Raw genomic sequence first — 18145 nt, 5'->3', positions numbered from 1 at the left:
GAAAGACTTTTGCAAATTTTTCACATGCTTCTATTCAGTCGTCGCCTCTCTTTTCGACGAAACACTTGACTCCAGTGCTTCTTTCTCTTCTCCCTGGAGTGAGAAACACAGGATCCTGACTGTTCTCCTGAGTCCCTCCAGCTCCTCCTTTGAAAAGGACATTTGTGAGTATTTAGAACTTTGCTGAAGACCCCATGCAACTTGTGGAACCACACAGCAAACAATTTAAAATTGAATAAGCTTCCCCAACTTTAAAGTCTCCGTGGCTGAGATGCCACTGGAATTTCTTCACAGGACTTCTGCTCAGCGCCTTGGCTATATATATATATATATATTTATTTTTAAGATTTATTTATTTATTTATTTATTTATTTATTTATGAGAGACACAGAGAGAGAAGCAGAGACACAGGCAGGGGGAGAAGCAGGCTCCACGCTGGGAGCCCGACGTGGGACTCGATTCCAGGTCCCCAGGATCACGCCCTGGGCCAAAGGCGGTGCTAAACCGCTGAGCCACCTGGGCTGCCCTTGGCCTTTTTTAAAAGATGCCTCGGAAAAAAAAAAAATAAATAAATAAAAGATGCCTCGGCTGTGCTGCACATTTGATTCCGCTTCATCACAAGTATTTAACTTCGTTCAGTGTAACTGAGATTTTCTAGTCCTATCTGACAAAATGTACCACAAGGAGCTTCATATGAATGAATAAATACACTCGCTAAAGTGGGTTCCTAAATATGTACCATTTTTTCCCTGACAAGAAGTCTGCTTTTGACCAGTTTTCACCTCCCAACGCTCTCCCTTCCTTTCTCCTTCCTTTGTCTTTCTTCACCTTCCTCTCTACTTCTCACCCCGTCCCTTCTCCTCCTCTTCTCTCTCCTTCCCCGTCTCTTTCTCTCTCTCTCTCTCTCCCCATCACTGGGGTGCAAGGGTGCAAGAGTGCCTGACCCCAGAGGGCCCAAGTAAACCAGGTTCGGCCACTTACTGCTAGCAAAATCCAAAGGCAGAGAGATGAGTAGTGGTGAAACAAGAAAATAATTGATTGCAGTAAAGCCAACACCAGGGGGACAGTGGTCTAGCATCTCAAAGATTGTCTCCAATGTTTTGAAGATGCTTCTAGGTTTATGGAAGGAAAACGTGGGAGGAAGGTCAGTGGGTACCTGCAGGTGGGCGGTACAGGCCAGGCTGATCGTTGTCTTGGGGCCAGTCATGCAGAGTCTTGCTGGTACAAGCTAGTCCTCACTGCTTAAGGGATAGTTTCAGTCTCCATCATGGGCTGCTCTGCCTACCAAGTCTTCTGCCCGAGTTGAGAGAGAAGCTGGAAAGAAGAATTTTTATCAGAAAGGAAAGACTAGTTGCAGTCCTCTTTCCTCCCTACCTTTCCCATATTCCTGTCTCCTTTTCTCTCTCCTTTCTTTTTCAAGACTTTGGAAAGAAAGAAACTAATTTTCCCTCTCTCCTTTTTAGGTTCTGGCTTAGACTCCCCTGTAATAAAAGACAGATTAACAGGAGAAAAACAGAAGATTAATAACTTGTAAACTACATCTTCTATACGTGGGATACGACCAGAAAACGAGAGTAGCAACCCAAACCAAGCCATCACATGAAATATCCTCTTGAGGTACTGACAAAATAAAAGCTTGAGGGGCATGAGTGTGTGTGGGGGGGTAGGTGTTAATGGAAGGTTACCAGGAAAAGCAGTAACCAGTAGCAACAGTCGGCCGTTAGGCTAATCTCAGTCCACCGATGAGAGTTTCTGGAGATGTGGTCATTCTTCTCCTCCTGGTACAAAAGCGGAAGACTTACTTACAAATGGAGATTTTCCTTATAAATATAAATTTCTCTCTGACAAAAAAGGAACTTCTGCTGTGTTTTCAGAGCTTCTATGTCTGCTGTTTCTTAAAAATAGCCAGCTCAAGATAATCTTTATGTCATAGAGACATATTTTGAGGTGGCAAATTCTGTTCCCTTTCAACTACAAGGCTATTAAAACTAGGAGATCACACACACACACACACACACACACACACACACACACACACACACTATATGCTCCTTCCTTCTTCAAAAATTTTAATCAGATAAGAACAAAGACTTTTATAAGTTTGAAGATAATGCTTAAGCTTATTTTACTTTGCATTACTTTACTGTTAAAAATCATGCAAATGTTAATATATTGATACTAAAAGCCATCTTTTTTTTTCTTAAGAGCAGTTTTAAGCTTACAGCAATGTCGAAAAGAAAGTGAGAGGATATAATCCTTGCCCCCATGCATGGCCTCCCTAGCTATCCATAAGCCCCATTGGGGTGGACCATTTGTTAAAATTCGTAAACCTACATTGCCGTATTATCACCCAGACTCCCCAGTTTATATTGGGGTCCATTCTTGGTGTTGTAATTCTTTGAGTTTGGACAAATGTATAATGACATGTATTCATCATTAGAGTATCATAAAAAGTACTTTCACTGCCCTAAAAATCCTCCGTGGTCTGCTTGTTCATCTTCCCCACCTCAACCCCAGCCCTAGCGACTATTGATCTTTTTTACTGTCTCCATAGTTTTGCCTTTTCCAGAATGTCACGTAGTTGGCATCACACAAGATATAGTCCTTTCAGAAGACTGGCTTATTTCACTTAGTAGGATTCCCGTAGTCTTTTTATATTTTTCCATGACTTAGCCTATTTCTTTTTAGGACTGAATAACATCCTATTGTGTGGATGTAACCACAGTTTATATATTTCCATTTACCTCCCAAAAGAATATCCTGGTTGCTTCCAGCTTTTGACAATTATGAATAAAGACACTGCAAACAATCGTGTGCAGGTCTCTGTGTCGACATTGTTCCAACATTGTTGGGTAGATGCCAAGGCGCACGATTGCTGCATTATATGGTAAAAGTATATCTAGTTTTGTAAGAAGCCATCAAACTGTCCAAAGTGGCTGTACCATTTTGTATCCTCAGTGAAGCCTGAGAATTCCTCTTGCTCCACATCCTCATTATCAGCATTTGGTGCTGTCAGTGTCCCAGATTTTGGCCGTCTTAGTGGTATCTTACTGTTGTTTTAATTTGCATTTTCCCGATAACATATATGTATTTACCATCTGTAGATCTTCCTTGGTGAAGTATCTGTTAGGATCTTTCTTCGGCCCATCTTTTAATTAAGTTGTTTGTTTTCTTACTCTGTTGAATTTTAAGAATTCTTTGTATATTTTGGATAACAGATGTTATCCAAATCCTTTATCAGATCTGTCTTTTGCAAGTATTTTCTTCCAGTCTGTGGCTTATTCTGGCATTCTTTCGACATTGTCCTTTGCAAAACACAGGTTTTAAATTTTAATAGAATCCGTCTAATCAGTTATGTCTTTCGTGGATTGTGCCGTTGGTGTTGCTAAAAGTCTTTTCATTCCCATTTTCTGAGTTTCAATCTCGGACCACTTAGTCAATGTGCTGCTTTCTGTGTTATACTAATAGAGGTATATGTAATAAATGTAGATTCTGAGAAATTTAAATGTGAATACTTGCATTTTCTTAGTGGTTATGGATTTTTGAAAAAAGATAAGAGCAACTTTCTTTGAATTTTTACCAATTGTTTTTGTATTTCATCACTCTTTAAAAGAGCTTCCAGCCATATTTCATGATATATTTCATCTCCCAATTTATGCTCTAGTCTATAGGGAATTAATTTTTGTGTATGTTGTGAGGTAAAGTCAAAGTTTATGTTTTAATATGACATCCAATTAAGCAAGCAGTACTTATTAAAGGACTATCCTTTTTGTGCTGAATTTTAGTGGCAACTTGCTTGAAAAATCAAGTGTTTGTATATGCCTGTTTCCGGGCTGTGTGTTCTGTTCCACTGGATTCTTTCTCTTTAAAAACAAAGAGCATGGATATCACACTGTCCTAATATGTTAGCTTCATAGTAATTCTTGATGTTTAGTACTATAAGTCCTATAGTTTTGCTCTTTTTAAGCAAGATTGTGTTAGCTGTTATAGGTAATACTCATTGCCATTTAATTCTTTAGATAGGCTTGCAAATTTATTGTAAAAGTCCTTGTAGATTTGACTGGGACTGCATTACATTTTTAAATAAAACTGGGGAAATGGATTCTTCACAATATTGATCTTCTAATTCATGGACATAGCATATTCCTTCATTTATTTAGGTATGCTGTAATGTTTCTCAAAATGCTTGTAGTTTTCTATGTATATGTTCTACACATCTTTCATTTGGTTTATCCTAAGGTTGTTGATGCCTTATATATTATTATAAATAATTCCTGTAAAATTTATTTACAGTTGTTTTGTACTAATCTCTAGAAATACAATTGATTTCTACATGTATTGAAATTTTATTTAGAATCCATAAATTTCTTTCGTTATTTCTAACAGTTATTTTCAGAATTATTTTGATTTTTAAGTGAATTATCATCTGTAAATGAAGAGTTTTAATTTCTTTTTTCTGAGTTTTATGGCAATTATTTTATTGCCTTATGGCACTAACCTTGACTGCCTCATCATTGTATTATGTTTAATAGAATTGGAAATAATGGACATTGCTTGGCTTGTTTCTTGCCTCCAAAGGAAGCTGTTCAGTGTTTCACTGCATTTTTCTGACAGCTTTTGTTTTCTGTTTGTCTATTCTTCCTTTTCTGTAGATAGCTTTTAGTAGGCTAAGGAATATCTCTTCTATTCCTGGTTTCCTGGGAGTATTTTTTTGTTGTTATTTAATGAATAGATATTGAAATTTATCAAGTGATTTTTCTACATTTGTGTTGATACTGGTATGTTATTGTATTCTATTTTACTTATGCAGTACAGTGCTTTGATGGGTTTTCAAATTATAGTTACAATTTCATGTACCTGGAATAAACCCCATTTATCAAGATGAAATATCATTTTTAGTTAACACTGGGTTGTATAGCTGAAATAAAGCTTGGATTTTTTGTGTCTTTGTCCATGGGAGATATTGGCCTGTACATTTTCTCTTGCATACTATTCTTATCAGATTTTTAAATACCAAAGTAACATTAGTTCACAGAATGGGTTTTGAGGTGTCTTCACTTTTCCTATTCTCTGAAGAAGTGTTTTTTTCCTTAAACATTTGAAAAAATTTACTGGTGAAACCATTTGCTCCTGCATATTTTCCCTAATGGGAAGGTTTTCACTTACATATTTAATTTGTTAGTAAAAGAGAGGTTTCTCTCTGTCAAATTTTCCTTTTAAATATCAATACTGATTACTTGGTTTTCAAATTGTCAAATTTATGGTGTAGACTTGCTAATTATGTACTTTGGTTACTCTTTTTAAGATATGTAGAATCTGAAATAAGGTAAACATTTTCATCCTTGATATTATCTGTCTTTTCTCTAATTTTTTTCTAATTAGTTTAGCTAGATATTTATCAATACAATCAATGTTTAAGAGAATGATCCTCTTCCCTATAGAATGTATGTTTTCTGTTCTTGATTACATTCTTCTTTTTACTCTCTTTCAATTAAACTGTATATTCTTTCGCTAGTTTCTTGAAAAGAAAGTTTAGATCACTGATTTTTAAATTTTCTTTTTTTTATAGTACATGCATTGTCCTCTAAACACTGAAATAGCTGAATCTCATACATTTTGTCTTGCCATAATATTAGGGTAATTCAGTGGAAAATATTTCCAAATTTTTATTTTGTTATTTTCTTTGTTCCATTGGGGTACCTGGAAGTCTGTTTCTTCATGTCCAGACACTTGGGTTCATAAAATTATAATGAGTATATTGAGTTCCATTGTAATTGAAGTGTTCACGGAACATACTCTGGTTTCATTCTTAGGCAATTCTTGGAAGTTATTTTTTGGATCAATGTGTGGTCATGATAAATGTTTCATATACACTTAAGAAAAATATTATTGTGAAATTTTATTGAGCTCTTTCTTGCTAATTCTAAGTGAACTTTTTTTTTACCAATTTTTCATGAACCTATGTTAGAATACCCAAATACAATTGTATTCCATTCGATCATTATATTCTCACTTTTAGCTTGTTGGCTTGACATAATAAAATTTAAATCATATTATAACACCAATAAATTTAGAATTGTTATATTTCTCTGTTTTATTGATCCTTTAGCTCTATGGAATTATTTTTGTTTATCTCTACTAATATTTCTCCCCTTAAAATATCCTTCCATCATATGAATATAGCTGGGTGAATATTCTTTTAATTAGGGTTTACATTGTATGTTCTTCTTGTTCTCTTACTTTCAAGATATTTTGGTTCTTATTTTAAACTGTGTACTTTATAAAAATATGTAGTTTATTTTATATTTTTGATTTTTAAAGAGTATTTTAGTAACTTTATTGAGGAATGCACAAATATACATATATATATATATGTACGCATATGTATATTCAAAATACGGAATTTGTTGAGTTTTGTCATACTGGATACACTCAGGAAACGAACACCGTAGTCAGACAATGAACATAGTAATTCTACCCCCAAAATTTCCTGGTAGCTTTTTGAATTCCTTTTCCATCCCAGGCAATTTTTTAAATCTGCATTCTGTTGCTAGTTTGCATTTTCTAGAAATTTATATGGAAATTGAATCATAAAAGCTGCACTTTTTTATGGCCTGACTTCTTTCACTCAGCATAATTATTTTGAGATTCGTCCATATTGTTTATATCACTAGTCCATTCTTTTCATTGCTAAGTAGTATTGTATTTTATAGATATAACACAATTTATTTATAAATTCTTGGCTAAGTGTTGATGGACAGTTGGGTTGTTTCTGGTTTTTGAAAAAAAATAAAGGTGCTATGAACATTTGCAATTTACATATACACCTTTATGTGAACATACACTTGAATTTTTCTTGGGTAGAAGCAAGGAATTGGATAAGTGGATAGTCATATGGTAGTTTATTTTTAACTTTTAAAGAAACTCCCAAAATCTTTCAAATTTTCTATTTTGCATTACCAGTAGATTATCTCTTTTACAGAGTACAAGCAATTCATTTATTCTCACCAGACTTAATAAAGTCATTCTTTTTAATTGTAGCCATTCTAGTTGGTAAGTAGTGTTAGATCACTGATTTTAATTTGCATTTGCCTAAGAAAAAATGATGTTGAGCATTTTTATGGCCTTATTTACCATCTGTATATCCTTTTTAGGTTTATTTATTTTTTGAATTGTAATTGACCCACAACATTATATTAGTTTCAGGTATAAAACATAATGATTTCATATTTGTACATATTGTGAAATGATCACCACAATAAGCCTAGTTAACATCCATCACTACACATGGTTGTATTTTTTTTCTTGTAATGAGAACTTTTCAGATTTGCTCTCTTAGCAACTTTACAATATACAATGTTAGTAAAGTTAGTATTCTGTATGTTACATTTCCATAATATTTATTTTGTAACCAGAAATTTGTACCTTTTGATCACCTTTACCCATTTGCTCACCCTCTACTGTCCACCTTGGCAACTAGTAATCTATTCTCTGTATGTATGAACTCAGTTTTTCTGGTTTGGTGTTTTTTTTTTTTTTTTTTTTTTTTTTTTAGACTCCACATATAAGTGAGGTTGTACAGTATGTTTTTTCTCTGAACTATTTCACTTAGCATAATGTCTATAGGATCCATTCATACTGTGTCAAATGTCATTATCTTTTTCATGGCTGAATAATATTTCATAGTGGGTCTGTACCATATTTTATATATCCATTCATTTGTTGAAAGACACTTAGGTTGTTTCCATATCTTGGCTGCAAAGAACATAAGGGTACAGAGATCTTTTCCACTTAGTGTTTTTACTTTTGGATAAATATCCAGAAATTGAATTGCTAGATCATATGGTAGTTTGAAGAAACTTCATACTGTTTTCTATAGTGGCTGCATCAGTTTACATTCCCACCAACAGTGCACCAGGGTTCTCTTTTCTCCACATCCTCACTAATACTTCTTATTTCTTGTCTTTTTGATGATAGCCATTCTGACAAGAGTTGTATCTCACTGAGGTTTTGATTTGTATTTCTCTGATAGTGTTACATTAGTTTCTGATGTACAATATAGTAATTCAACAATTCTCTACATTACCCAGTGCTCATCATAACAAGTGTGCTCCTTAATCCCCATCTCCTATTTCACCCATTGCCTCCTCCCCTCCCCTCTAATAACCATCATTATATTCTGTATAGTTAAGAGTCCATTTCTTGGTTGTCTTTCTTTTTTTCCTTTGCTCATATTTTTTTTTTTTTTTGGTTTTTAAAATCTACATACAAGTGAAATTATATGGTATTTCCTTGACTGGTTTATTTCACTTAACATTATACTCTCTAGCTCTATCCATGCCATTGCAAATGGCAAGATTCATTTTTTATGGCTAAATAATATTCTGTTATATATATATATATATATGTAATGTGTATTACATTTTGATATCCCTTCATCTGTGAATGGACACTTGTGTTGCTTCCATAATTTGGCTACTGTAAATAATGCTACTATAAACAGAGGGGTGCATGTATCCTTTTGAATTAGTGTTTTTGTATTTTTTGTGTAAATTCTCAGTAGCATGATTAGTGGATTGTAGAGTAGTTCTAGTTTTAACTTCTTGAGAAGCTTACATTGTTTTCCACAGTGGCTGCACCAGTTTGCATTACTACCAAAAGTGCAAGTGGTTCTTTTTTCTCCACACCCTCAGCAACACTTATTGTTTCTTGTGTTTCTGATTTTAGCTATTCTGACAAGTGTGACATGATATCTCATTATAGTTTTCCTCTGTGAGTTTTTTAAGTGGGATCATTTATTTGTTTGCTGTTGCCATTTAGTTTTTAATTTTGTTTTTCATTTATAGAAGTTTATTTGATTAAAATAAAACTTGTAGTTGATAATTTTAGGTAAATGCCAATTTTTTAATTCATGCTTTCGTTCCCCCATTAGATTTCCTTAAACATAATTTATTTTCATTTTATGTAGTTAGTAATTCTAGTGTCTTAAATATATATACCTATGATTCTGGCTTTTGTTTGTTAGTTTGTAATTATTCTCTTATAAATTCTATGAATTTTATAAACAGCTATTGTTATTTATTTATTTATTTATTTATTTATTTATTTATTTTTAAAGATTTTATTTATTTATTCATGAGAGACACACAGAGAGACAGAGAGAGGCAGAGACACAGGCAGAGGGAGAAGCAGGCTCCATGCAGGGAGCCCAATGTGGGATTCGATCCCGGGTCTCCAGGATCAGGCCCTGGGCTGAAGGCAGGCGCCAAACCGCTGAGCCACCCAGGCTGCCCAGCTATTGCTATTTAAAGTTATTTGTAGGGCTCTCTAAGATCTGGGATGAGGATATATCAGTCCAGAAAATAACCATGTTGGAAGTTGTCTGGGGATACTGCCAAACTGGTGATTTCAATAAAAGTTTTTAATGCCCTGTTCTGCAGATACATGCTTCATCCATAATATAATGTGTTTCCTGTATTGCTTCAGAATTGTCTTCTATGCTTTTGAGAAAAAAAAAAAACAACAACAAATGGGTTAGATGAAACCCAAAACAATTGTTAACTATAGATTGTAAGTGCATCGTTAACCTATAGGACATGTTAAATATAGATTGAACAAATAGGCATTTGTGAGTTAAATATAGGTAAAAAGAATGAAACAAATAAATGATAATATTACTTGTAGATAGAGATAGAAGGGTGCCTGGGTGGCTCAGTCGGTTGAGCGTCTGACTCTTGGTTTTGCCTCAGGTCATGATCTCATGGAGTGTAGGATTGCGCCCAGCATCAGGCTTTGTGCTCAGTGAGGATTCTGCTTGAAGATTCTCTCCTTCTGACCCTACCCCCACTTGCTCACTCTTTCTCTCTCTTAAATAAATAAATAAATAAATAAATAAATAAATAAATAAATAAATCTTTAAAGAAAAATAAACAGAAAGCAACGTAAATCTTAAATATAAAGCATGGATCAGCTTTATCTATCTCAAATTGGCTAACCAATGGGGAAAAAATCAAATATTTTGCTTGCCTTCTTTTTAATTTACAAAGATACCCTTAATTTAGGTCCAAATACTAGCCTTTCTTGCAGATATTAAATTTCAGAAAAGATTTTATTTATGTATTTTCTTCTTTATATACTGCTCAAAGGAAGTCAATCAGATTTTTGTCCCATCTTCCTTTAGTGGGAAGAATTTTCTTCCTTGTTTAAACTTTATATGAGATTGTAGACTTCAGTGGTTCTCAGATTTATGCACATGTCATCTACCAATTCTCCATCTTTTAGGAAGTTAGTATTTTGTCTCTTGACCACTGTATGTAACCTTTTAAACCAGAGTACCTGGTTACCCCCTTTTAATAACAGATATCAGAAACCTTTAATTTTAGCCCTTGCTTATACTTCTGGATTAGTTTATGCTTGTTAGCCTTTATAATTTTTGTTATTTTGGCAAAGATTTTATTATTCATATAGTGTTTTTTTTGGATATTTTGTAACAAGGCAGTTTCAGAAAACCCAAAATAAAATAAAAAATCAAGAGTTATTATTGTTCTGAGATATTAACCACATTTTAAAGATTGTTCCCAAGTTCCAGTCTTTAGGGAAGCTTCATCACCAGATCATTTTCTCTGCCAATTTTATATAACATTTATATATTTAAATAATTATTAAATGTAATCACTAAAGACAAACCTATTTCTGAATTTTCACAGGGAGAAATAAATGATTATAATAACTCAGTATTCTTTGGTAAAATAATTATTAAAGTGAATATTAGATATATAAGTATATGTGGATGAATAAGAAAGGCAACTATAATTTACACTTTTAAGAGAATCAAATCATTTTCTTTGTGAACTGGGTTTGTTCAAAATGATACCATTCAAATATCTAATTACCAAACTTCTTATAACTCTATGAATTACATTCCTTCCCACTGAAGTTCCAGACCCTTACCCTCCTTATTTTTAGTTAAGGATGATACATATAGTTCCTTTTGCCCAATTGTTTTTGGAATATCCATGTCTGGATAGATTTCCCATATTTACAAAATTGAATTTGATTTTCTCCTTTTAATCTGTCTAATGTCAGGGTGATTCTTAGTCCAGACAGAAGAATGCTTGTTGTTAAGTCCTAGCAATCTTTCTATAACTTTCCTCTCAATTATGTCAATGAGTAAATGAAAATGAAAAATGAGGGGATGTAATTTAAAGCTACCTAATAAAAAAACTAAAAGTGATAATTATTTATTTTGGAAGAATATGAAAACAATGGTCTGAGAGGTGGCCACAATCCCCTTTTTTGTAATATATCAAATATATCATTCAGTATTTACTCGTATTTTATTAAATCTTCAATATACTACCAATAACTCTAACTTGTTTGTTTCTCACAACATCCCCAGAAAGTTTGCTTAATGACAACCTGTTATCATTATCCTGTTTCACTTTCCCTCTCACACATAGGAAACAAACATTTAGGAAGGGTGTGTGACATGTAGAGCATCAGAATGAAGACTGAACTCAAGTCTTACTCTTAACTCTTCAATATACCTTTTGTTGTTGTTGTTCAAAACCTCAGAGGAAACAAGCTGAATCTCCAGAACCTTCTCAAACTGCTCTTCTCCCCTTCAAACTAGCTGTGGTTTTGCCAGACAGGTCTCACCAGTCATCTCTCTTTAGCAATTTCAAGGTTTGGTTGGGGGAGGTTGGGTAGATGACAAGTAAAATGTTCTGGGGTAAATAAACAGTATCTGCTAAATATGGTGTAGAGCACCACAAAAAGAGTTGCATATACATGTATGAAAATAGGGAGACTGGACTTTTACAGCTGTGTTATTGATGCCAGTGTTTCTGTCTAGTAAGTAGATGCAAAACCGTAACATTTATCTTGTGATTTTTCTGTATTCCTAATTCAAGCCACACATAGCTAACCTATGGATTTTCCAGTCCCTCCATGTGGAAGCAGCAAGCCTTTCATCATGGGATTGATCCCAGGGCACTTTTACAGGACATCTGTCTTTAGGAAAGACAAATTGTTTTTCCTACTGGTTTGAATGCCAATGATAGGGATATTTTTCCAGCAATGAAGAGGATCTAAGAATGTATTTTGATTGGAGATAAAATATCAGCATCCAGTCTCTGAATAAACCAACATGGTTCTCAACCATAAGAGGAAAATTTGAGAAATTTGAGAAAGAATGATAGATCCGTCTACTCATTTTGACTACTGGATAATATTTCCATTTTTCCTATATCTGGAAATACATCGAATATCCTTTGGGCATGAGATATTGTAGAAAAGAAGATCTGACGTGATTCATGGTATATAGCTGAGGAAATAGAGAGAAATCCAGTTTAAAGTTTTAAAGTTGGAGGTACAACAGGAATGTGAAGAAAAGAGTGGGTGTTGGGGAAATAGAAAATTAGTCTGCTGTGAAAGTTGTCATGCTTAGATGCACATCTATAAGATCTGTGATTTGAGATCATTGGTGGCTTGCCTCTTTTCTTGCAAATGTCTCATAAGAGCTAAATGAAGGAGAGAATATGAAGTATCTTTAAGACTTCTGCAGAATTTTCATTTAATATATGCCATTAGAAAAAAAGGACAAATAATCTAGTCTATTTTTGCTGCAAGCTATATGGTATTATTTCTGAACACATTTTCATAAAGGATAGCACTCATATAAAGAAGTACACAAGTTAGTCTCAAAGGATTTTGCACAAACTTGAAGACACCTTGATAGCTAGCAGTAGGTTAAGGAACAGAGCATTTCTAGTATCCCAGGAGTCCCATAGTGCTCCTTCTGTAACTATTTCCCCCTAAGAATCAACAATATCCTGACTTCTGATATAATGAGTTTGCCTGTTAATGAACTATTGTAAATGGATTCATATAGTAGCATTTTTAGTATGATTATTTTCACTCAATATCATGTTTATGTTTTAATTCATTTATACTCGTTGCTTAATGATATTCTTTGTAAGAATTTCTGCTAACCAGATATTTATTAGAAAATACCTTTCAGCCATGTATTCGCCTATTCATTCGATATTGGGAGCCAAGCATAGTAGTTGGAGGACAAAATATAGCAAAGAAAGAAATCATGATATTTCATTCTGGGAGGTGTGAGGCTACAAGCAGGATATATAATAATAAGTTAAGAAATCTAATGTTAAAATATGTAAATTCTATGAAAGAAGTGAATGAAGTAAAAAATTTTAAAAAGTAGATTTTTACTTAAACATTAGATTAAAGATTGAAAAGATTTGTCTCAGGCAAATACTTGGATAAGTATCTTTGAGCTTTAAAGAGATAAAAACCAAATATTTTTTCCATGTTTACTTTTCAGTGGTTAACAAAATAAAAGCTAATTATGCCCCACACATTCTTTTTAAAAATATTTTATTTCTTTATTCATGGCAGACAGAGAGAGAGAGAGAGAGAGAGAAAGGCAGAGGGAGAAGCAGGCTCCGTGCAGGGAGCCCGACATGGGACTGGATCCCGGGTCTCCAGGATCACGCCCTGGGCTGAAAGCGGCACTAAACAACTGAGCCACCCAGGCTGCCCTGCCCCACACATTCTTACACTGAGTAATAAAGTTTTAGTGTTGGCCAATGGATCAAGCCAGGGGCTTGATAAACTCTCTGACTTACAAAAAGTTTGGGGAATATTACATAATAAATGCTTTTCATTCGAATAATTTTACTTTGTTACCGATAATTTTGAAGTTTGAAGAAATCAGATTTAAATGATATTTTGTCCCTTTCTTTCCTTTCTTTAATTTCTATTAAACTATCCTTCCACATTCCCATTTCCCCCACTTTTGCTATGAAAATGATTTGACTAGAGCATTTAAGAGTAGTAATTATTCACAGATTTAATGCAATCCCTGTCAAAATACCAATAGCATTTTTCACAGAACTAGAACAGGTAATCTGAAAATTTGTATGGAACCACAAAAAAAAACAAAAACAAAACAAAAATCCAGAGAGCCAAAGATGTCTTGAAAAAGAATAAAACTGGAGGTTTCACAATCCCTGACATCAAACTATACTATAAAGCTATAATAATAAAAAAATATGGTACTGGCACAAAAATAGACACACAGACCAATAGAACAGAAGACAGACCCCAGAAGCAAACCTATGATTATTTGGTCAATCAATCTTTGACAAAGGAGGCAAGAATATGCAATGGGAAAAGGACAGTCTCTTCAACAAATGGTGTTGGAAAACTGAACAGCTACATGCAAAAGAATGAAACTGGATCGCTTTCTCACAACATACACAAAAATAAACTCGAAATGGAGTAAAGATATAAATGTGAGACCTGAAACCATAGAAATACTAAAAGAAAGCACAAAACTGTATTCTCTCTGACATTGGCTATAGCAACAGTTTTCTAGATATGTCTCCTAAGGAAACAAAAGGAAAAATAAACTGTTAGTACTACATCAAAATGACAAGTTTTTGTATAGCAAAAGAAACAATCAACAAAACTAAAAGATGACCTACTGAATAGGAGAAGATATTTGCAAATAACATAACTGATAAAGAGTTGGTATCCAAAATATATAAAGAATTGATATAATGCAACACCCAAAACCAAAGAAGCCAAGTAAAGATGGGTAGGAGACATGAGCACATATTTCCCCAAAGAAGCATCCAGATGGCCACAGACACATGTAAACGACGCACATCACTCATCATCAGGTAAATGCAAATTAAAACCACAATGAGATATCCTCATACCTATCAGAATGGCTAAAATAAAAAACAAGAAACAACAAGTGTTGGCAAGGATGTAGAGAAAGACCCTCATGCACTTTTGGTGGATGGGAGTAGGGGAGTTCCTCAAGAAATTAAAAAATAGAATTACCGTATGATCCAGTAACCCACTACTGGGTATTTACCCAAAGAATATGAAGACCCTAATTTGGAAAGATATATGCACCCCTATGTTTGTGGCAGCATTATTTCAAGTAGCCAAATTGTGGAAGCAACTCAAGCTTCATGGGTAGATGAATAGGTAAAGAAGAAGTGGTGTATACATACAATGGAATATTACTCAGCCATATGAAAGAATTAAATCTTGTCATTTGCAACAGCATGGATGAATTTATAGGGTATAATGCGAAGTGAAATACGCAGTCAGAAAAAGACAATACCGTATGATTTCACTTGTATGTGGAATTTAAGAAACAAAACAAATGGACAAAGGGAAAAGAAAAGACAATCCAAAAAACAGACTCTTTAACTATAGAGAGCAAACTGACGGTCACCAGAGAGGAGGTGGGTGGGGAAATGGGTGAAACGAGTGGAGAGGACTAAGGAGACTTCTCATGATGAACACTGAGTAGTATATGGAATTCCTGAATCACTGTATTGTACACCTGAAACTAAAATAGCTCTGTATGTTAACTATTACTGGAATTTTTTAAAGAAAGGGAATAGTAATGATTCAGTCAGTTTTCCAGCCAGTCCCTGACCTTATCACGTCCCCAAACTCTTAATCGATTTAATTTTACTCTGTGATTCTTATCTTTTGTTGCATCGGATTTTAGCTTCATTTTTTTATATTTGAAAAAAATTTTAGTTTTAAGGCTGACATATTTTTTTGCAACGAGGATGTGATATGCAGCAACATATGTAATATACCCTATATATGTATAACAACTATATACACATCACATTTTAATGTCCAAAAAAGTCAATACCAACAAATGAGCACTTATTAATTAAACTGTGTTTTCTACCATAATAACTGTGAGGTAGATGGAACATGGTTGTTTCTTTTTTTTGTGGTACAGAATTCTGAAGATTAACTTGTCCATAGTTACATGGCTAGTCAACAGCAGACCTGCTATTTGAATTCAGATCTTTTAAGCCAAACTGAGCATGCATTCCAGTACCCAAGAAACAAATTAATGTACATTTATTATTTTTATCTTTCTTCCATTGAAATTAGGGCATCCTGAGTGCATGGCACACCCGGTAAAAGAATAAGAGTACAAAGAATGTTGAGGGCAAAGAAAGAAAAATAAAGTTAAGAAACTCCAGATTTTAACTTCACCTAGATTTCACTTATACCGAAGGCTGATATGACTCATTCCTATCCTGTTTCTCCAATGATGTTCTAGTTTTTATGAATGTTAATAGAAATGGCAAATAAAAGTAACAGTAATAAAAATAGAGATAGATGGCCAAACTGTAATTCTATCAACAAAAAGTATTCAAAAGTAAACAGATTTCTTTGCTCTAAAACATGTCTGTGCCTTTAATGTGGTAGTGGAAGGGAAGGGAACTTAACTGACTGTGAAATCCTATTGATTTTTCTTATGAGGCATGTCATATAGTGTACCATAGAACACACATAAGAAATGCATTAGGAAATTATGCACCTGTTTCAGGGAGCTAGCCTACACAAGGATTTACACAGGAAAAATTAAGAAAAATATATCTATAATTTTATCCCAAATAGAATTGTGCAGCAGTATGACCAGAATTGTTTATTACTTAGTGTTTTAATTTTAGAGACTATGTGCCTATATTCCCAGACAGAAAATCCATTCTATAACCTTATCTTCCATCAAAAGTGAGCTACAGACTTTAAAGAACAGAGCTATGTGATAGACTGTCTTCCTAAACTTTCAGTCTTTGTGTGGTCAGGGAACAAGAATTTCGTGTCCCTTTCAAAAGTCCTCATGTCTGGACTAAGAACCACACTGAAATGAGGCAGATTAAGAAGAGAAAATCAAATTCAATGTTGTACATATGGGAAATCTACCCAGACGTGAAATTCCAAAGACCACCAGGCAGAATGAAATATATATGTCATCCTGGACTAAGGAGGAGGTGGTCAGGGTCTGGAACTCCAGAAGGGAGTGCAATTTAAAGGGTCCTAAGAAAGGGAGATGTTTGGTAATTAGATGTTTGCCTTGCCATACATACGGGCCACTCAAATAAAATTTATCTTTGCTAATAACCTTTTTTCTGGAAAAGGCCCCAATTTAGATTATTCTGTGAGGTTAAGGGAGGGGACAATGTTCTCTTGAGCCCACAGGGTCTCCATTGCCTTCAGCTCAACAAAATCTTCACACCAAAGTGGCCCATCTTGGTGTGGTGTGACTGCATACATACATATTTAGGGGAATAAAATAAAATTTATTGGGGCCCCTGGGTGTCTCAGTGGTTGAGCATCCACCTTTGGAGCAGGTCACGATCCCGGGGTTCTGGGATCGAGTCCTGCATTGGGCTCCCTACAGGGAGCCTGCTTCTCCCTCTGCCTATATCTCTACCTCTCTCTCTTTCTGGGTCTATCATGAATAAATAAAATATCTTTTAAAAATTTACTATGAAAAATAATCAGTTACTTTTAAATAGCTTTTTAAGATGGTCCCCTCCTTTAGAATAAGTAGTTCTAAAAATTGGCAATAGGAGTCATGATTCATGGAGAAACTTTAGTGTTAGTTTCACCCAGATCAGTCCAAATGGGCCAACCAATTCCTTTTTTGACCTCTGATGGTTAAATAGGTAATACTGCTGCTCAATAAAACATGGGACCTCTGCCTTGACCTCTCTTTTGGTTCACCAGCTGTTGTTTGAAGACACTACACTGCTTGGATCTCTGTCTGCAGTAGAGTATAATGTTTCTGGATTGGTTTGTTTGTTTTTTTTTTCCCATTCTATAAGTTTCCCCTGTAGGAAGAAAGAGACCATTTGTGTCTTAGATAATTAATATTTACTATTCCAGATCTTTTTTGACAGTCTCTATAGTGAAGATTATTCCTCTTTCTGGATTGTTCCCAGAAGGGTTAAATGTAGAAGTAATGTGCCATTTAAGAGTTAGAAACCTTAATAGAATGCTATGCATGCCCCCTTCAGCTCCCTGATAATCCCGTCACCAGCCCTGTTGTAGCATCCATCCCGCAAGACTTCCACTGGCATATTTTCCTTGAAGATTGTCCTTTAGAGACTAAAGCTTCCTTACCTGGAACGGCTTGGCAGTTATGTGTCATTCTACTCTCCTTGTTTCAAGAAAGGACAGCCTCTGAGGCAGTGTAGACTCTGGACATCCATGAGAGCATGAGAGATCATGTTGAATTTAAATTTCATCTGAACTCACATTCCTATCTTGTTTCTCTTATCCA

This window comes from Canis lupus, chromosome 21 (assembly GCF_048164855.1).
Source record: "Canis lupus baileyi chromosome 21, mCanLup2.hap1, whole genome shotgun sequence".
NCBI lineage: Eukaryota > Metazoa > Chordata > Mammalia > Carnivora > Canidae > Canis > Canis lupus.
Note: the sequence above shows the minus strand (reverse complement) of the source record.